The sequence below is a fragment of the Equus przewalskii genome, chromosome 13, assembly GCF_037783145.1.
Source record: "Equus przewalskii isolate Varuska chromosome 13, EquPr2, whole genome shotgun sequence".
NCBI classification, from domain to species: domain Eukaryota; kingdom Metazoa; phylum Chordata; class Mammalia; order Perissodactyla; family Equidae; genus Equus; species Equus przewalskii.
The window spans coordinates 21,765,432-21,788,592 of NC_091843.1; the positions used below are offsets into that span (position 1 = coordinate 21,765,432).

At 35.8% G+C, this 23,161-nt stretch overlaps 1 protein-coding gene across 1 annotated transcript in view; it reads right to left on the bottom strand.

Moving 5' to 3' along the window:
- SGCD (sarcoglycan delta) overlaps nucleotides 1-13,923 on the bottom strand; it is a 421,373-nt gene extending 407,450 nt beyond the window's left edge. The window contains exon 1 of the mRNA XM_070570405.1: nucleotides 13,797-13,923. The gene's annotated coding sequence lies outside the window, so the exon portion shown is untranslated. The remainder of the gene's footprint in view (nucleotides 1-13,796) is intronic.
- Between the last annotated feature and the right edge of the window lie 9,238 nt (nucleotides 13,924-23,161).

Sequence of the window (23,161 nt, forward strand, 5' to 3'; positions counted from 1 at the left end):
TCCCTAGTCCAGGCCTGCTCATAGGTCCCAGCATAAGAAACTCCTGCCTCAGAGAGGTTATCATTTTGCCTGGCACCTGGTAAGACCAGAGCAAAGGTCTAGGCCAACCTACTTTTTCCCATAAGCTCTAGGACCCCTCCAGAAAGGATGGTAGCCTGGCAATAATTTTCTCATCCTGGAAAGGCCATGGAATCTAGGTCCCACCTGCCAGAACTTTCTATGGCAGGTCAGACCTGACTCAACCTCCTTGCCCTTGATGGTCTCCGAGAAAATCCTGAAACCTGAAATATCTTTCTCAAAAAGCAATTATTCACGGACTCTCCAGTGGGGTGACAATAAGGGTAGTTGTTTACCTTCATGGAGTAACTGAAGAACAGTTGAGATGGTCCCCTTCCTTCCAAAAAGCTACCTCCGTTAGAAATTCCTTATTTTAGTTTAAACTGGTTTATCTAAGCCAGTGGTGGAGTCTATGCATTTAAGTCTTATTTGTCATTTAAATATTGCCTGACTTTGGTTGACAGTAAAAAGAAGGAGGTTCAGTGTTTATTTTTTAGATGAAGGCTGCATGAAGAAAGCAGTGTGGGCATGGTCTCTTCCACCGTCTACGTACATGGACCAAAACTAACAATAGCTACATTTCTTGACTGCCAGGCGCTGTATAAAGTGTTCTCATGGCATGAGGTGACTTAGTCCTTCCCACAGTCCTTTCCCGTAGGTACTGTCATTGTCCCTATTGTACAGATGAGGAGACATATGTTTAGAAACGGGAAGTGACTTTCTTTGTGTCACACAACTAGTATGTAGAGCATTGGAGATTGAAGCCCAAGTCTTCTGGCTCCAGACTGTGAAGTCTTATCTATACCGAACACACCACATGCTTCAGAAGTCCTAATCCTATTCTGGCCTCCACAAATAACTAAGTGACTATGGAAAGGTCACTCAATTCTTTGGGCCAGCTCTAAAATGAAAATTTGGGACCAGACAGACTTAAAGATATTGATCAGCTAACATATTTTATAAAGGATGATTTTTTGATTATCTTTAATAGGACTCTTGCCTTGGCTTACTTTTATATTATTGTGAATTTCAGTAATCCACAAACAAAGAAGACAGACTAAAAGATTGAACTGTAATCTAAACTTTTAAATTTGCCTTGGTCAAATTTTGCAGATCGAAAATTTTATCATATGCCATTGTATTTTAACAGTTTACTTGATGAAGACTGGCTCTATCAGTAAACCGAAACCTTTATCAATATACAGTTATATTCTTGCAGAGATTTATATCAGGTACTGGCTCTGGAGCTGGCTTCCAAAGGGTGGAGAGGGCGAAGGTAAAGAGGCATCAGAATGGCCCACATCACTGTATGGGTAACCCTCTCTGTGCTCAGCAAGGGGAATGAGAGCTTTGCCTCAGGCTGGCCCCTGACAACCTGCTGGCAAGCCTGGAACCTGGGTCAGAAGGATTAAGTACAGAGGCCAACCCATTTGTTAATAAATTTTATGTCTCGGTTTGCTGTTTTGCTGGAAATAACTTTATACTTTTCTTCAGATAATTAGGATAGGACTGAAGGCTTCAAAGCAGGGAAACAATTTGGAAACATTATATGATCAGGAAAAAAATCAAGTGCTAGAGGAATTTTAAGAGAAAGCTCGGAGTGGGAAGAATGGGGAGAATGCCACAACCTCAACAACACGAAGACTTAAAATGGAATGGGACAGAATTACTGTTATTAAGAAAATTATCATTTATTAAGTGATTAACCAAGTGCCAAGTTACCTGTTACTAAATTAGCTCTGCATAAGGAATCAATGAGATCTGATATTCCATCTTATTTAGGAGGAAACTGAACTTAAGAGTCCATGACTTGTCGAAGGTTGTACAGACGGTAACAGAGCTGGATGTAGAATAGGATTAATATTTTCAACAGCATTTTAAAATGTCAAAGAGACATGCTATGCAGAGTTTCATGACAACAATGTTATGGAACTTATATTTCATATTAGAATGTCCTGCACAAATCCAGGATACGTTGACCCCACGGTTTGGATCTTGCCATTTGATCCTGAGGATGTTTTGACTCCATGTTTATGAATATACTATTAGCATTATACCAACATCGATGAATTTTTTATTGAGACAGTTTTTTGAAGTGAATTACACTAAGCCAGTTTAATTTGTTGACCAATATTCTACTTAGTACCATAAAATGTTGTTTTTCCAACTTTTAAAAATTTTGTGAAAGTATTTTCATCAGGATCGAGGCTTTTCTAGATAAATTTCATGGAGAGTTGTATTAAACATTTCGACCACAGCAAACATTGAGTTTTCATTTACTCCAATATTTCTATCAAGTACAATTTTCCAAGTTTAAAATTTTGCACATCTAAGTGTTATCATATGCCATGCAATCTTGGTCACTTTTACTTCCTGATAACTATATCTACCAGTAATACTCATTATTAATTAGATAAATGCCTGAGCCTTTGCTTTTATATACTAGCTGATTCATGAGAAAATTGTGAGCAATTACTCTTGGCCATTCCAGGATTTCTCTACTGTTAAGAATTAATCTATTGGGTTATTTATCCAGCTCTTCTACATGCTTCTGAGCCCATTATGCTTGTGCACTGGGTGATTTGTGAAGCAAAGAAAAAATGTTGGTGTAAAAAATAGGAAGGTCACTGAATTCTCTTTGAGAAATGCATAATATACTAACGTAATTAGTAATCAATTTTCTTAATTTTAATGAAGGGGAAAAAGAGAAGACATTTAATTTTTTGGCAAGTTTTTCATTAGGGAGCAAGCTCAAATAACAGTTTATTTGGTTCAAATAGTCAATTGGCGACCTAAAGTAGCAATCAGATATCTCAAATTTTAGCCCTGTGTAACCATTATCCTGTTTCTGGCAGAAAACACATCAACAGGACCAACTACATTTAACATAGTCAGCTTCTCAAAAAACCTGCAAACCCACCCTCCTGAATTTAGTGACTGGGAAACAAAAGTTCTTAGACTTCTTTATATCTATCACCAATACTATATTTGGCTTCATTTTGGAACTTTTTTTTTCTCTCCCACCAAGACTAAGAGAGTAGAGCACAGCCATTCAGAGTATGAGCTTTAGAATCAGACTGACCCATCTATTTAAAAGAAGAAAAGAAACCCCAATTATAACAATGGATGAGGACTGATGGTGGAAATCAGAGACTGGTGAAAAGCTATTGCATCTATTTACATTCAGTGGTGAAGTATAAAGGGTATCGGCCAAGACTGAAAAGGTTTGGGTTCTAGTCTTCCTCTGCTGTCATCTTGCATCTCCATACACTGCCAAAATAAACTTTAAACAATAAGGCAAAATAAAGAAATGCTCAGACAGACAAAAGCTGAGAGACTTTTCATCTCCAGCACACCCACATTACAAGAAGGGCAGAAAGATTTTTCAGGCTGAAAGGAAATCATACTAGAAGAAATCTCAGATCTTCAGGAAGAATTGAAGGGTACCAGGAAGGATGAATACCTAGGTAAGTGTAAAAGATCTAATTCTTAGTTACTTTTATATATTTATATATTTTATTTAATTTGTTTAAAATGTCACTGATTGTTTAAAGCAAAAATAGTAATGATTTGTTTGGGGTTTTGGGGGGCATATGCAGTGATAAAATACAAGACAACAAGAGCACAAATGGCAGGAGGATGCAAATGGAATTATGCTGCTATAAAATTTTTGCACTGTCTTCAAAGTCATACACTTAGTTGACTGTGATAACTTACTTAAAGATGAGGCGAACCCCTAGAAAAACCACTAAAACGTAACCTTAGCAATACTGGAGCTAAACTCAAATAAAAATATATACAGATAATCACTCAAAAGAGATCAGGAAAAAAATAACAGTGGGATAAAAACAAGTGAGATAAATTTTTAAAAGAAATAATATTAGAAGATATAATGTTTAAACCCAAGAATATCAATGGTTAGATTAAATGAAAATAGTCATACCACTCCATGTAAAAGGCATAGATTGTTAAACTGGATAAAAAAGTAAAACCCAACTATTAGATCTTTACAGGAAACACACTTTAATTAGGAAGACACAAACAAGTTGAAAGTTTATTTTTTAAAAAGAAAAGAAAAAAACACCATGCAAACACTAAGCAAAAGAAAACTGGTATGGCTTTATTAGTACCATATAGAGTAGACTGAAAACAAAGTATTAATAGAATGATAAATTAACCAAAGAAATATAATCCTATGTTTGTACCTAAAAACAGAGCTCCAAACTCATAGACAAACTCCAAGACAACATTGTCAGAATTAAAAGGAAAAAATGGTCAAATCCATAACCCTAATACAGTCATGCACTGCATCATGGCGTTTCAGTCAATGACAGACCACATATACAACGGTGGTCCCATAAGACTAGTACCATACAGCCTAAGTGTTCAGTAAGCTATACCATCGAGGTTTGTGTACATACACTCTGTGATGTTCACACAACAATGAAATCACCTAACCTCACATTTCTCAGAACGTATCCCTGTCATTAAGTAATGCATGAGTGTATTACAGAAACTCAGAAAACAGAGGAGAGAAAAATTCCTTTTCACTTCAGGGGGCCAAATAACCTTGTTAATAAAACAATAAAAAGACATTATAATAAAAAAAATCTCTTGCAAACATAGACACAAAATCCTCACAAAATATTTGCAAATATAATCAAGTAGCATACAAATTAAATAATACATCATGATCACATGATATATCTTAGGAATGCAAGTTGATATGACATTAGAAATTCAATGGAATACGTCACATTGATACAATTCGAGAGAGAGTGTAATCACTTCACTAGATGCAGAAAAAACATTTGATACAATTTAACACCCACATGATTAAAAACTCTCCACAAACTAGAAATAGAAAGGAACGTCTTGTTGATAAAAGATGTTTAAGATAAATACACATCTAAAATCATATTTAATGGTGAAAGACTTAACATTTCCTTAGATCAGAGGGAAAAGGTAAGGATGATTATTTTCATTATCTCTATTCAAAATTTTACTGGAGCTCCTAGGCAGTGCAATAATGAAAGAAAAAGAAATAAAAGACATAAAGTTTAGAAAAGTAGCAACAATTTTCGTTATTTATTGGTGACATGATTATATACCTATCCAAAAGAACCTACAATCTACTTGCACTAATAAGCAAATTTAGCAATGTTACAAGTTATGAGATCAATATTTACTAAAAATGGGCATTTGGAAAATCAATGTAAAATATTTTCAATAGCATCAAAATAATCAAATATCTTGGAATAATATCATAAAATACATACAAGAAGTTTATATTGAAAATTATAAAATACTGCTGAATGAAACTAAAGAAGACCTAAAAATGGATATCTAAATAAATGTTCATAGTTTGAAAGACTCAATATTGTTAAGATGTCATTCTCCTTAAATTAACATATAGATTCAGTACAACCTTTATCAAAATTCCTGAAGGCTACTTGATATGTTAAAATATTTGAAAATTAATTTCGAAATGCAAAAAATATTGAATAACCAAATAGTCTTTTAAAAAGGAACATATTTAGAGGACTAAGGCTATCTGATTTCAAGACTTGCTGTATGGCTGCTATAATCAAGACTATGTGGTATTGACATAAAATAGATATATATAAAAATAAAGAATAGAGGTAAGCAATAGAAATTGCCATCAATTCACTGAGAAAGTTTTTATCTATTGCTAGAACAAGTGGATAGCCATATGAAAAAATAATCCTTGATCCTTTTCTTACTCCACGCACAAAAATAAATTTAATATGGAGCACAATTCTAAAGATAAAAGCCAGAATGATAAAGGTTTTACAAAAAATAAAGGAGAATACATTTGCAATGTCTGAGTAGACAAACAGAAACTATAAAGAAAAAAATGATAAATTAGACTCAATCAAATTTTAAAATTTTGCTTATCATAAGTGCCCTTAACAAAATTAGTAAACAAGCTACAGAATAGGAAAAAGACAAATAGAATACATCTAATGGAAAATTTGTATCCAGAATATATACAGAACTCTGCAAGATGATAAAATGATGCATAATCCAATAAAACAATGGGCAAAAACTCAAACACACAAATCACAAAAGACATAGAAATGGCCATTAGGAATGAAAAGATGTCCAACATGATTAGCTTCAGAGAAAAGCAAACTGAAACTACAGTAACATATGACTTTGCACCGCTAAAATGGCTAAAGTTTTTCTTTAATTGAAAGCAGTAAATGTTGGAGATTATGTAGAGAAAGTGAAATGCTTATATGTTGCAGGTAAGAATGCAAGATAGTACAATCACACTGAAGACTCATTTGGCAGTTTCTTATAGAACAATGGTTCTCAAACTCTTTGGTCAGGACCCCCTTACTGTCTTAATTATTAAGGAGCCCAAGGAGCCTTTGTTTATATGATAATTATCTTCCAATATTTACCATATTAGAAATTAAAATTGAGAAAAATTTTAAATATTTCCTTATTACTTAACTTAAAATAAATATATGATATTTTAATGAGAAACAACAATATTTGTCAAAACATGAGAATTAGTAAGAATGGTATTGTTTTACATTATTGTAAATCTCCTTAAACTCTGGCTTAAAAGAAGACAGCTGGGTTCTTATAGCTTTCTCTGCATTCACTCTCTTGATATTATTTAGGTTGAAGTATATGAAGAAAATCTTGCCTTATACAGAAAGGCAGTTGTGAAAGAAAGGACTATTTTAATAGTCTTTTTCAGATAATTATGAATATTTTTTTTGATACTAAATGAACATTCAGTGGTAGGTTCTTGAAAGTTGGTTGCAGTGTGGCATCAAACCATATCAATAAATATTTGTACTCATTTGCATTAAAATCCATTGGTCCACCTTGTACTATCAATTGATCTTTACCCCATGCATATGTTTTAACACCAGGCAGCAACCAGTGGGAAAACACTGATTCTCTGAATTATGTGGATCTTCCAACTGTTGATTCATTTCATTATATGATCTTTCGATATCACATTTGTTAATATCACCACAAATATCATTAGAAAAGAACATCAATACCGAAAAGCTATTAAGTTCATGGTAGTTAATACATGTTTTCCAAAATTCTAACTTTTGCTTCAAAGTTCAAATTTCATCATTGACAACAAATACAGTCAGTTATTTTCCTTGAAGTGACAGGCTTACTTTGCTCACTTGCAGGAAAGTATCTGCCAGATATACAAGTCTGAATAATAAGTTTGTCCATTAATAAAAACTGGTCCTGGCCTTGTACACTGCTGGTGGGAGTGCAAATTGGCACAACCACTATGGAAAGCAGCATGGAGTATCCTCAGAAAATTAGGACTAGATCTACCATATGATCTAGCTATCCCACTGCTGGGTATTTATCCAAAGAACTTGAAAACACAAAGGCATAAAGATACCTGCACCCCTATGTTCATTGCAGCATTATACACAACAGCCAAGACTTGGAAGCAACCTAGGTGCCCGTCAAGGGACAAATGGATAAAGAAGATGTGGTATTTACACATGATGGAATACCACTCAGCCATAAGAAATGATGAAATCTGGACATTTGTGACAATATGGATGGACCTTGAGGGTCTTATGCTGAGTAAAATAAGTCAGAGGGAGAAAGTCAAATACCATATGATCTCACTCATAAGTAGAAGATTAAAAACAATGACAAACAAACACATAGCATTGGAGATTGGATTGGTGGTTACTATAGGCGAAGAGGGGAGAGCAAAAGGGGTGATTAGGCTCACATGTGAGGGGATGGACTATAATTAGTTTTTGGGTGGTGAACATGATGTAATCTACATAGAATTAGAAATATATTATGATGCACATCAGAAAAAATAAATAAATAAACTGGTTCTGGGCCACCCCCGATAGCCTAGTACTAAAGTTCAGTTGCTCCACTTTGGTGGTCAGGGTTTGGTTCCCCAGTGAGGAACCACACAACTTGTCTGTCAGTAGCCAGGCTGTGGCAGCAGCTCACATAGAAGAACTAGAAGGACTTAAATTAGAATATACGACTATGCACCTGGGCTTCGCAGAGGGAAAAAAAATAAAAGAGAGGAAGACTGGCAACAGATGTTAGCTCAGGGAAAATCTTTCCCAGGAAAAAACCCCAAAAAAGTCAGTAACTGTATAAAAAAAAATAGTGCTCCATGAAAAAAGCAACTAGTTTAGCTTCTGACTCAAACAATTGCCTATCTGCTTTTCCTTGAGACAACCATCATACGTCAGTTTGCAGCAGAAGTACTTTTTGTGTACTTTCCATTTCATCATATAAATTATTGAGAAGATGAGTACTCAAGAGTCAAGATTTAATAAAATTAATAATCTGATTCATCAAGGATATTCTTAATTGAAACTGGTGTACTGAATGTGTGTAGTGAAGAATAATACAGTAATATCATGACTATTTGTATGGCATTGTTCATTTTTTACCCATCATTGCTTTTGCATCATTAATGTAAATGTCAACTCAGCGAAAAAGGCAAATATGTTAGTATTAACACAAAATGATTTTGACCTTGTGAAACCCCTGAAATGATCTTAAGGTCCCAGAGATTGATGGACCATATTCTAAGAACCACTATTTAAAATTTAAGCATATACCTACCCTATGACCCAGCAATTTCATTCCTAGATATTTACACAAAAGAAATGGAAATATATGTTAACCAAAATACTGTTAAGGAACTTTATAGCAGCTTCATTCAAAATTTCTTAAACCTGGAAACAAACCGTATGTCTATCAACAAGAGGATAAACAAATCATGAAATCTATATGCAATGGAATGAAATTATATGATAAAGCAAAGCAAACTGATAGATGAAACAACTGGATGTGTCTGTCCAAAGCATTATGTTAAGTGAGAGAGGCAATACCTAAATGAGTATATACTGTCTGGTTCCATTTATATAAGTTTAAATACAGGCAACATTGATCTATGATGATAGAAACCATAGTGTTCCTGGGGAAGTAGGACTGGAAAGGGGCTAAAGGGAAATTTCTGGGGGGAAAGAAATGTTCTATATCTTGTTTTGGGTACATGAAATTTTCAAAACAATTTGAATGCTTAATATATGTCCATTTTATTGTATGTTGATTATACCTCAAAAAAAACAAAAATAAAATAACAGAATTTTTATCATTAAATGAAAGAGTATAGACTTCTGGAGATTTTAGGCTATGGCTTCCCCATTTGCAAAACACAGAACTGCACAAACAGTGGACACTTGTTTGTGTCCATTGTAAATGGTTCATGAATGAATAAATGGATACAAAAACTAAAACCATATTTAACCATTATGTGAGTAAATCTAGCATTTCCTGTGTATTGGAGGTATTTTTCATTACTTCATAAATTTATATTTCTGCAAAAACATGCCAATTAGAAAGGAAGTTTCAAAATTACTGAAGTAAGTGTTCAGCTTACAAATTTAGAAAAAATAACATAAAACGAGGAAAGTAGAAAGAGGTAATAAATATTAGCTGCTAATAAAATAGAATACAATATAGAATATCAATAAAGCCAAAAGTTGGTTCTTTGAAAAAATTAACAAAATAAACAAACCTCTGGCAAAATTGATCAAGAAAAGAGAGAAAATTTTAAAACTATTATGAATGAGAACAGGACATAATGACAGAAAAAGTAGAGTTTTTAAAGTAGCAAAAAGAGAGTACTACCAATAACTATATGCCAACAATTTTGAAAACTTAAATGAAATGCCTAGAAAAATCACTTATCAAAACTGACCCAAGAACCCACTTAGCCCCCAAAAACAAACAAAAACCCCGACAGTAGATTTCACAGATGAGTGCTATCAAAATTTCAAGAATAGATCCAAATTTACACACATCTTTTCAAGTAACAGAAAGAGAGATAAAGTTCAGTAGGAGTTTGACACCAAATCCAAAAAATATTATGAGAAAGAAAAATTAGAGGTCCATTATACTAATTAATATAAATTTTCCCTTTAAAAACTCACCCAAGTGAACCCAACAGTATAATGCATTGTAATAATCATGATAAAATTGGCTTTATCTCAATTATGCAAGAATGTCTGATTACTATAAAATTCGTAAATGTTTTTCACAGCAATATCAGATTTAGGAAGAAAAAATTCATATAATTTTTCCCAACTGATACCAAAAAGTGATAGAATTTAACACCTATTTAGGAAAAAACCCCACACAATTTCTTATTTAATTAAGAACAAAAGTTTCCTTAACCTGATAAATAGTATCTATTAAAAATAATAACTTGGAGGGGCTGGCCGCACGGCCGAGTGGTTAAGTTCGCGCGCTCCGCTGCAGGCGGCCCAGTGTTTCGTTGGTTCGAATCCTGGGCGCAAACATGGCACTGTTCATCAAACCACGGTGAGGCAGCGTCCCACATGCCACAACTAGAAGGACCCACAACGAAGAATATACAATTATGTACCAGGGGACTTTGGGGAGAAAAAGGAAAAAAATCAAATCTTTAAAAAAAACCTAATAACTTGGGGCTGGCCCAGTGGCGCAGTGGTTAAGTTCGCACTTTCTGCTTTGGTGGCCCGGGGTTTGCTGGTTCAGATCCTGGGTGCAGACATACACACTGCTTGACAAGCCATACCATGGTAGGCGTCCCACATATAAAGTAGAGGAAGATGGGCATGGATGTTAGCTCAGGGCCAGTCTTCCTCAGCAAAAAAAAAAAAAAAAAAAAAGAGGATTGGGGGCAGATGTTAGCTTATGGCTAATCTTCCTCAAAAAAAACCCCACAGAAAACAATAACTAGAGCAAACTGTCGCAAATAGTTAAATCTTTGAAGGATTCCCTTTAAAATCAGGAATGAGGCATGCATGCCAACCATCACTGTATTATTTAACAATTATATTGGACTCCTAGCCACTATAATAGAACTATAGATGAAAGAAATGAAAAGGCAATAACACTGACATTATTTGCAGATGATATGATAGTTTACATAGACCTCTCCTCTCTCAAATATACAAACAGTTCATTAAAAATGAGAGAAGAGTTTAGAAGGTAGCTTTTAGTATTGTACTCACTAACTGTGAGTTCATTGAGCTTGTTATATTCAGCTGAACTATTTGAACAAAGTTTAGATTCTCTTGGAGTTAGGGAAAACTTCAGTTTTTCCCTTAAATAAGCTGTCCAACTATAAATGATAATTATTGCAGAACTGCATTCAGAACACCATGCTGAACCTGACTTTCAGCTCGAGGAAAGTTAAATTAAGCCATTTTCCTTGTGCAACTGAGGTTACCTGACTTTAACTTTAGTTTCTGTTACCTGAGGGACCTAAGTAATAGAACATAGGCCAGACATATCGCTGATGAATTAATTTGCTAGGGGTTATACATTATAAATACTCAAAATAAGTATTTTTGAAGATGGGAAATTAATCAGCAATGCAAAGCCCCCTCAGCACAACTTACAGGTAATGGGGTCAATTATGAGAGAGCAGAAATAGATTATACATTTCTCATCTTTGTGATTTTATTCTTAGTCTTGAATTCTCACCCTAACTCAGGATACCTATGTTTGGGGATTTATTTTGGCACACAGTCTCTTTCTTGAGAATATAAATTTGGAATTGAAAAATGCCAGATTGTTTCTCCTGTCATTTGAATAGACGGCATGTTACTGCAAGAGCTGTGGGGTGGTGCCCTGTGTTGGGTCATGGTGTGCAAAGAGAGAGAGAAGCAGGGGTCATGTGCTCAGAGAAAGGTCAAGAGAAGAAAGGAGTCAGGCCCTGAGAGGCACAGAACCCAAGTCACCTGGGCTCTGTCCCCTTTCCTGGTCCCAGATTCAGCCCAAGTCTACTGTCTGACATCAGTTCTATGAGATACTCTTGTCTCCACTTAATAAACACTCCCACTCCCAACACACACGTTGTTAACAAAGTTAGTTGTGTGCATTTCTGCTATTTCTAAGCATAGAGCCTTGACAAAGACATATGTGGAAAAATAAGGTCTTCCTGCATTACGAGGATATTCTGTTTAAAAACAGTAGGTATTGGTGACTTTGCCAGATACTTCTAAATAGTAGCACTTTGTAAGGTAGCATTTTGTGTCTGTTTCTAACAGGGCTCATTGACTCCAAGGGCATCCAGCAGCACACTAGCAGGCATTCAAAGCCACAGGTTAAATAAATGCTGCATCTTCCTGCCGTGTCAAATTTACTAGATGTTATGTAATTTAAATACTTTTGCTGTTGCTGTTGTTAAACTAAGACTGCATGAATATTTAAGGTAAAATACCAGACTTCAAAGAAATTTCCTGCTTGTTGGCAGACTCCTTGAGGTTAAATATGCACCTCATAGGGGTCCCCACTGTCTTCCTCTGCCATGAGGGGTTCTTTAGAAGAAAAGTTTGAACAGTGCTTATGCATTATAATACCAATAATCAGAACAGTCCAAAAATAATTCCATTTGCTAGCATGTATAATTTAGTCTCAGATCTTCTTCACAATTAAACCTCTCATTTTATTATTTTCATTATTTTTTTTTAAAGACAATTTACCTAAAGGTCCACAATAGCTTCTGTGCAACATTATACATTATGTGGTCATTCCCATTTCACATATTCACATTACTGGATCCAAAATACCAATATCAAAATGAATGTAACATTAATGGATGTAAACATATCCAGACTAGAATTCTGAAGTAAAACAAAGTCATTCACTTTATATCTTAAGGGCGTTTTCAAACAAAGACTGTAGTTAGAGACAAGATTAAATAAACCATGGTTTAAGTGTGGTAGGGTGTAGTATAGAGTAAACAACAAGCTACATCTTAATGGTGTAAGTCCGGTACATAGTATTAAGACTAAAAAATGAGAAAAAACTCTGGTATAAGTCATGTAAAATCAATTAAAAAATACTAAATAATTCTATATATTTTCCATGAGTATTTACTTATGAGTGTAAAATTCATAGCAAAAGGTCTGGAAGGATCTACTCTAAACTGGCAATAGTAGTTACCTTTGAGAGAATAGAAGAAGTCTAGGGCAAACATCAGAGGATATACAAATATATAATTCACTTTCCTTTGCATGCAAACATGGTCTTCCCTTCTATAAGCAATTACAGTCATGAGCCACATAATGACGTTTCAGTCAACAAGGGACCACACGTATGTTCATGATCCCATGAGGTTAGTACCATCCAACCTAGGTGTGTAGTAGGCTATACCATGTAGTTTTGTGTAAGTGCACTCTATGACGGTTACACAACGATGAAATCGCCTAATGACGCATTTCTCAGAATGTAGCCCTGTCATTAAGGGACACATGGATTCTTTTGTGCAACCACAATGTTTTCAGACATACTTTGGGCACTGCTAAAAGAGAGAAGAAATAAATCTGTTACATTGCTGACTACAACACACAAGTAAATGCTATGTACAAAAAAAGAAATATATTTGGTTGCTTCTTTAAAACATGAAGAGATTCTTTAATGATTTGATTTTCTAATTTCTATTAAAAGTTTATTAATGTAAAATGTGTTTATATTCTACTAACATTTTAACCTAAGTTTCTCAAGATAAGAGTAATTTGGTAAACTTCTAATTGGGCTAAATTCAATACAGTAAAGCAAAAGAAATCATTAAACTCTCTCCAGAGCAATGCCTGTTTTCAAGCTCTTGGTTAAGTATCTATCAAAAGAGCAACAAGATACTTAATTATCTCTTTATTACCATTACTTCCCCATCAACTTACTTGGTAATTTCAGATACGGTTTATTTTCAGTCTGGATTCGTTTTCTATTGGCATTGACTCCGAACAAGAAAGTTTTCATTTTGCCTGATTGCTAACTCCCACCTTCCAGTTCTGTGTCAAACAGTTAATCATCTGTAAACAAACAGGAAAACACACTGGAGTCTGCCTTAAAAGGATTCCTGCATTTTGTTAGAGTCCTAGAGACGGTGAATTTTACAGATAAAATGAACACTGATTCAATATCTTTTCTTTTTTTAAATTTATCTTATTTATCTTTTTATACCCAGAGCAAACAGAGCTGGATCAGTGAGAGCCTTGTTCAGGGTCTCACAGCTCATTAGAGGTAGGGCAGAATCTGGACACCAATTCCCAAACCAGGATGTTCTGTCTATGCTCCCCTGCTCTGGGTAAAGCAAAGTATTTGGAGTTTTGCACATTGGATTTTGGTATCTTTAAATGGAAGCCTCATTAATTTTCTTAGTGATCCTTGTGGGTTTCATCCCTTTTCCATATCAATCATTAGAAGAATAACTATCACTTCTTCTTTGTATAAACATCAAATTTCATTTTCTAAAGGTACCTCACTATCTTTGCAAAATAACAGTGGTGACAAAGGTAGTCTTCAATGTTCCTTTATAAATTATGTCTAACTTCATAGTAAATGTGAAAAAAGAGGAAATCAGAATTAACAATGTTGATTTTCATAGGCATAGAATAGTATCTAAGCAAGAGAAAGAATCAAAGTTTCAATGTTCATTATAGCTATCAACACTAGGGGAGCCTAGAGACAGCCATATCACACAAAACAATTCTTTATCTTATCACTTTTTAGTGTGTAACATCTACAGGCATGTAATTTAAAACTTTTATGGGCATTTGGCTAGGGAATTTTTCTTACTAGGTGGACAGCCAGATTTTTGAAAGATATATTTTGTTACACATTTCCTTCTTTTGTTGAATGAAAATTTTATTTTTATTTATTTTTTATTGAGGTCACATTGGTTTATAACATATATAAATTTGAGGTGTACATCACTATATTTCCACTTCTGTATAGACTACATCGTGTTCACCACTGAAAGTCTAGTTGCCGTTTGTCACTGTGCATGCGTCCACCACACACTTTACCCCTTTTAGCCTTTGCCCCGCCTCTTGCCCTCTGGTAACCACCCATCTGTTCTCTGTATCTATGTGTGTGTTTGTTGCTGTTTTATCTTCACAAAAACACCCTAATTCATCTTCCACGTGGTAGACAAAGTCATATTTTCGTACATTAGTGGCTTGTTGTCTTCTTAGGATAAAGTCCTAAATTCTTATTGTAGTCCTACAAAGCCCAGTAAGAGCTGGCTTTTCCCTGCCTCTTGGCGCTCCTCTCGTACTTTTCTCCTCTTGTTCTCTGTACTTCGCTGACCTAGATTTTAGTTTCTAGAAGCCATGCTTCCTTTTGGCTAAAGGGCCTTAGCAGATTCTGTTTCCTTTATCTGGAACATCCCATTTCTCCCCATCACATTTGCTCACATTCTCTCTTTCTCTGTGTGTGTGTGTCTCTCTCGCACACACACCACACTATCAGGATTTATTCTACTTAATTCTTACTCTTTAAACCTGGGCTCAAGAGACACTTCTTCAAGGAAGTCATTTCCAATGTCCCCATCCCATCCCTGCGTCTGACAGTTTCATGGGTTATATTCTCCCAGAGAACCATGGTCTGTTCCTTCAGGACACTTATTTCAGTTTATAATTACAGTTTCATTAGTGTGGCTCGTTGTTTAATGTCCATTTCCCCCATGAAGCAGGGGCTGCGTCCCCGCGGCCTGTTGCAGCACGGGGCATTGTAGGTTCTCAATAAATATGAATGAATGAATCAATTTCTGCTTTAAAAAGGATCTAATGTGAAAACCACGGAGAAAGTACAGCACTAAAAATGAAAAGGTTAATTGCTTCCAAAACTATTATTTTAAATAACTAACCTGGCTTTGGGTATTTTTATATCACTAATAGTACTGTAATCTACCAAGCTATCTACGTTAAGAGCCTAAAAATCATTTGATTCCTTCCTTTTTCTGTATCAGCTGATCCTGCTGGATTTATCTCCAATATGCAGCCAGGGTCCCTTCACTTCTCTTCTCTGCAGCATTACTGAAATCACCTGGTCTCAGGCACTGCCTCTCTTGCTGGGATGATTGCAATAATCTCTTAACTAGTCTTCCTACTTTCCCCCTTATTCTCCTAAAATTATTTCTCTACTCAGAAGCTAAAATGATTACTGAAAATGAGTAAATCAGATCAATTCAATTCCCTGTTTAAAAACCTTTAATATTTAAAAACATCTCTTCCAACACCGTTAGTCTCTACTATGTCGCCATGTTATTCCTCTTATCACCATGTGACATTGTTTGATTATTTTCTGTCTAGCTCTGACAAGAATGTAAACTCCATGAAGGTAAGCAACTGCTACGTGCACCTACTATGGCAGGTACATAGTAGGTCCTAAAAACTGTTGTTAAATTATTAATTGTATAGTGACTATAATCTAATTTGCCAAAATCCTCTTTCAGGAAATTTTTGAAGAGCTTGCTTATTGAATAAAGTCATGGGCCCCTTTTACCCTGAGTCTCACCGTGAGCTTCAAAAACCAGAGGAAGCTCAAGAAGGGGCCAAGAAATGACTCTAACGCTTAGGCCCCAACAAAATGCTTATTATATCTTAAATAAAAATCTACTCAACAATTCATGACTTTGAAAATTCGTACAAAACAGGGCTAATGGGATCCTCTGATTTCTTATTCTTTCCAGTCCTAACGCTCAGTGTGGCTAACAGGGCAGCAGAGTAATAATCTTCATTATCTTTTCCTCTTTTCAAAATCGCTCATGAAGTGCTTCAAATCAAAAAGGACCCACTGGTGCCCCAGGACGGTGAGTCTAAGTGGTGCTTTTTTTGTTTATGCTAATTAAGTAGGCTGCAGACTGGTTACTTAGCAATATCATTCATTGAGATGCTCATTGCTGGGAGCTTAATTATATGTTTCAGGCCTAAAGTGGTCATTATTAAGATGTGAGCAGGCGATATCCATGGATTAGATGCTATTCTCAGTGTTTCTGGGGTCAGGCATGATAAAACTCTGAAACGTGCAAAGCCATTTATGGAAAGATCTGCTGAATTACAGTGTGGTATTTCTCTACCTAGTGGCTCAAATTGAGCACAGAAAAGGACATTATTTTTAAACAAAATTATTTTAAATATATTTAAATTATTGTAATATAGTGATCCTATATCCTTTGCCCATGGATTTGAAACACTTCTCTCAGCTTTAGCATACCCCTTGTTTATATGAAGTATTTTCCACACTTGCCTTCAACTGGCGTGAATGAGAAGTTCCTAAATCAATCTTCTCAGCACACGTGCAAGAACAACTCCATTAAAAATCAAATTCCTCGTGGGCTTTAATGGAAGCCATCAATACTGTGTGTTTGGGAGGAAAATCTATAATCCTATTCTTTTCCAAACAGAAAACAAACTATCAATTTTTTTCAATAGAATTTTACTGTTTTAAGAGTTCCTTTCCTTCTCAAACATCAGTCTCCTGCCATTATCTGTGCAGCAGAGACGAAAATGTGCTGATTTGATGCAAGTGCGGCTGACTAGAGAGCGCTCAACAGAAGCAGAGCAAACAGATGTAAACAACATAAAATATTTAGATCACAGAAACATTAAGAGCAATTTGGGTGCCGGACATGAATTATGTTTAGTGGACATATCATCTATGTAACAGCAAGGAGCTCATAGTCCCCCAACATTCTTATAGACAACAGAGAGAAACCACAGTTCAGAACAAAAAGCTAGAAATTTGGCATGTTGGAAAGGCAGCCACCATTTAAATGTATCAGTTACAAACATATTATAATCTGAATCCTTTCGCTGTGCTTGCGTGTGTGGTTTGCATTTTTCCCCAAGCTTAATCAATATCCACTTTGTCTCACATTAATGAAGCCTCTAAATATTTAACTTAGAGAACATGTGTAGCAACTGTTTTCTTGAAAGCTGATGGAAGACACATTTGGTTCACCATTGTATCCCCAACGAGAGTGACAGCCAATTTCTAATGTCGGGGGTGGGAGGGCTGGGTATGGATATACTGGGAGGCTAGCTAGTGAGATAATAAGTACATAAAAAAAGGCATCAAGCAACCTTTCATGGGGTTCTTTCTGGTATTTACTTCACACTGCTTCCTCTAGTGTATTTTCACCAATTTAACAATTTTCCTATCAGGATCATACCTTTAAAAAATTTGATGATGATTCATAAAGGGAAAGTCAAACACTTAATCTTTCTTGTTTGAATGGCACCTCAGGGTAATCAAATAGTTGTTTAGAGATGGTTATTCTTTAGAGAAAGACCCCAGCTAGTAAATGAATGAAGAATGATAGAATTTGAATACCACCATTTTGCTTTCCCTATTGAAATAACAGATCCAGGCAATAGTAATCCGTGGCTTATAAAACCATAAGGTGAAAACGTTATGGGGAGTTTTACAATGGATAACTGATAACATAAAAACTCGATGACTAATCTTAACAAAATGAGACAACCAGATATTATGTATACTATAAATGGAGAGCAATAAGAAATACGTGAACCACCTTCAAAATAAGCCAAAAACTTGAACCTGAATCTGATAAAGCCTCTAGCCTAAAGGGCAGTTTACAAGAAATACAAGGGATAAATGAGCACATTAAATATTATAGGGATACAACTTGCAAAAATCCACAGGTTAGAAATTCTAAGGGACAGCAAAAAAATATATATATATATATATATTTTTTAATAAAGAGAAAGAGGAAACTGTTACTGATTAAATGAGATCTAAGTAATGTATTATCCAAATGCAGTGTGTGGACTTTGATTATTTTGAACAAGGCAACTGTAAAAATCATTTTGGAGATAAATGGAGAAATTTTAACACTGACTGTTTCTTTGAAGAGACTGAGAAATTATTGCCCTTGCATTTAAGGTGTGATAGTGGTATTATGGTCATAGCTGAAAACACACAAGAGATGTTATTATATAGAGACATGCACCGGAATGTTTACGGTGATATGATACCACTATTTGCTTTTAAATAATCCCTTTGGGGAGAAAGAGGAGGTTTGGATGAAACAAGATTGAACATGTATTGGTCATTGTTGAAGCTGGATGACGGGTGCATGGAGGTTCATTATACTGCTCCCTTTACTTATGAAATTCTCCATAACAACATAAAATAAGAGATATTATGTTGCAGGTTCATACTTACAAAGTTAGATAATTTTTTTCATGCTAATATTTATAACTCAATACCTAAGAATTGAGCTATTAAAATCTTAAGTGATTCTGCTTTTCTGAATTTTTTTCACGTTTTACTATTTAAAATTGAAACAATCTCAAACTTACAGAAATATTGCCAATATGGAAGAAATAACTTTAAAAAAACCCCACAAAACACTGAACCATTTAAAAGCAAAGTTGCCAATCTAATATCCCATTACTCTGAAGTACTTCAATGGGTATTTCCTATGTACCATTCTATTACATTCTGTTACACAAGGATATTCTATAATATAGCACACTTCCATCAAAGTCAGGAAATTCACACTGATACATTACTACCGTCTAATCCTCAGACTCCATTCTAGTTTTTCCAGCTGTTTCAAAATGTCTTTTATAGCAAAAGAATCCTGTTATCATGTGTCTTTAGTCTCTTTCAATCTGAAATAATTTCTCCATATTTTTCTTGGCTTTCAGGATCTTTTGAAGACGATATTCTTCAGTTTGGGTTTGTTTAATGGTTTCTCTTGATTAGATTAAGATCTGCATCTTTGACAGTAATATCAGAGAAGTGATGCTCCGTGCTTATTGCATCCTACCAGGCGACGCACAGTTTTGATTCATCCCATTACTAATGATGGTCACTTGGCTTACTTAATAGGAGTAGTTTCTCCCAGGCTTCTCCACTGTAAAGTGACTTTTTAAAATGAATAAGGAGTTCATGGAGAGATACTGTGAAGCAATGTAAATATTTTTCCTCATTAATCTTCAAGTTTGATAATTTTACTCATTTAAATCAGGATGAGCTCATGTTTTGGTTTTTTTTTTTTTTCATTCAAATGGGTTATAATCCATTACTGTTATTTATTTTGTTGCTATTGTCCAAGAATCATTCAGTGAGAGTTCCTTTAAGATAGCCTCTGTGTTTTTTTGGCATCTCCCTATCATTATTTGAGTACTTGCTTGTTTTATTGCAAAACAAGATACTTCAGGCTCACCTTATACTTTCCTTGCCGTAGAACAGAATCAACCATTTCCTCATGGAGCCCTGGTTCTTTTAGCAAAGACTGGTATGCAAAGCTGAGACTGGGATACCATGTATGTTCAGTGCTATTGGGGTGTCACTGCTTCCAGGCCATCTCAGTAGACTGACATGGGAAATACATAAAAGTCAGATAGAGAAAGGCAAATAGTTCATATACATATGCTTTGTTTTATATACATGTATACAACATTTACAGCATTACTTCCAATTCCAATCTAACACCATTGGGTTCATTTTAGTTTATTCCTTTTTCATATTTTCTGACTCCTGTGTCCAACAGTGAAAAATCTGGCTCTTATTATCCTTAATGTATTCACCTCTTTGATAATTTTGCTGAATGTAACCAACTTCCCATCACTGCGATAACTCTTTCCCCCGTGCAGGTAACCTCTTCACCCCACAATAGCTACTGCCTTCCTGGTTGCCTGCCTCATCCTGCCTGTGCCACTGCACCAAATGGAAGACCCCCTTACTTTACCTGCTCCCTGATACCCTGTGCATACATATCCTTCTCAGCCTTCTTGGGCTCTGACTCCTCGTTCCAAGCCACCTTCCCACACAGACACGCTCTTCACCTGCTTGGGCTCCATACCCTATGTCAGGCTGCCCCTTTGTGTGCATACAGTCCTCACTTTGCTCACGTTCTGACACGTCTTCATGGACCACCCTCACACATGGTCAGTAGCCCCCTTCCCCCTCCTCACCCTCTCCTTCGCCTGTTTGAACACCCTCCTTATCTTTCTCATCCCACCAGGCCATCTCTTCATAGGACAGCTTTCTCACCCTGCTTCCACTCTGACCTTGACACCCTGGTCACCCGGTGTGCACACCTCCTCTTACCACTGAGGCTTTGACATCCTGTACAGAATCACCTTCCACCCTGGCCCAATACAGACTTCCTTCTCATCCTCTCAGGCTGTAACACCACATGCTAGACAGCCTTTCTCTTCAACGCCCTCCACAGCTTGCTGGATTCTGACACCCTTCACCCTCCTACATGAATGCCCACCTCACTCTCCTTGACTCTTCTTTTAATTCAATGTTTTATTTTATGGCTATTATCTAGAAGACAAGAGACAACAACTGGTGGGAAGACTGTGGAGAAAAGGGAATCCTTGTACACTGTTGGTGTGAATGTAGAATGGTGCAGACACCATGGAAAATGGTACAGAGGTTCCTCAAAAAATTAAAAATAGAACCACTATTATATGGCCCAGGACTTCCACTTCTGAGTATGTATCCAAAGGAAATGGAAACACTGTCTCAAAGAGATACCTGCACCTCCACCTTCATTGCAGCATTATTCACAGCAGTCAAGACATGGAAATGACCCAAGTGTCCATCCACAGATGGATGGATAAAGGAAATGTACTATATATATACAATGGAATATTATTCCGCCATAACAAGAAGGAAGTCCTGCCATTTGTGACAACATGTATGGACCTTGAGGACATTATGCTAAGTAAAATAAGTCAGATAGAGAAAGACAAACACTGTATGTTCTTACTTACATGTGGAATATAAAAAAGCTGAATAGAGAAATAGAAATAGAGAGTAGAGTGGTGTCTGCCAGGGGCTGGGGGGTGGGGGAAATGGGGAGATGTTGGTCAAAGGGTACAAAATCCATCTATAAGATAATTGAGTTATAGGGATCTAATGTACAGCTTGGTGACTATAATTAACAATACTGTATTAAATATTTGAGAGTTGTTAAGAGAGTAGATCTTAACTGTTTTCACCACTCACACCAAAAAAATGATAATCGTATGAGGGGATGGAGGTGTTTACTAATGTTATAGTAACCATTTTGCAATACATATACATATCAAATCATTACCCTGCACATCTTAAACTCACATATGTCATATCTCAGTAATAGCTCAATAAAGTGGAAAAAGCGTTTTATTTTAAAGTAATTACAGGTGTACATACACAGACATAAGAAGCAATACGGAGATCCTACATAGCCTTTACCCAGTTTGCCCCAAAAGTAACAATTGACAAAACTATAATATCAAAAAACAGTAAATTGATATTAATATTATCCACCAATCTCATTCACGTCCCAAATTCTACATGCACTTGTGTGTGTATGTGTTTAGCTCTATGCAATTTTATCACATGAACAGACCCATGTAAACACCACCCCAGTCAATATAGTATAGAAGTCCCACCACTACAAGAATCCCACATGTTGTCCTTTTATAACCCACACATCTTCCTCTCCAGCTTCACCCACCACCTTTAATCCATGGAAACTACTAATCTGTCCTCTGCTTCTATAATTTTATGTAAATTATGTTATGTAAATGGTAGCATAAAGTGTGTAGCCATTTAGAATTGGCATGTTTTACTCAGCCTGATTCCTGGAGATCCATCCAAGGTGATGCATTTATCCATAGCTTGTTCCTTTTTCTTTTTGAGTTGTATCTCAAAGTATAGATGTACCGTAGTTTAAGCATTCACCTGTTGAAGAACGTCTGGGTTGTCTGTAGTTTTTGGCAATTCTGAACAAAGCTGCTATGAACATTTGTACATAGGCTTTTTGTGTGAACACCCTACTTGGCTTCTGACACCCTACACTGGCCTGAACTCCTACAGAGAAACCCTCAGAGTGGGTTTGACTGCCAACACCCTCTCTGGGTAACCATGCTCTCCACAGCCCATCTCTTCCAACCCCAGGCACTGATATCTTCTTTGCTCTGCCCTACTTACTGGATTTTAGGAAAGAATACTATGAAGGGGAATATGAAGGGACTTAAGTAATTGCAAACATTGTGCAAAGGCTACTTGGGAGAACATATGTCCAGCACCTACTAGTATAGTGACTGGCACCAAGTAGGCATTCAACGAATGTCTGTGAATGAGGGAAGGTACATTTGAGAATTTGCTTCTTCAACAGACAAAGCAGATATTTCTTAATTTCTTAATGGATGAATGTTAAATCCTTAGATTAGGAGTAAGAACAAATGATGCCATAAAAAGGATAGGAATGGAAAAAATGTTAGGAAAA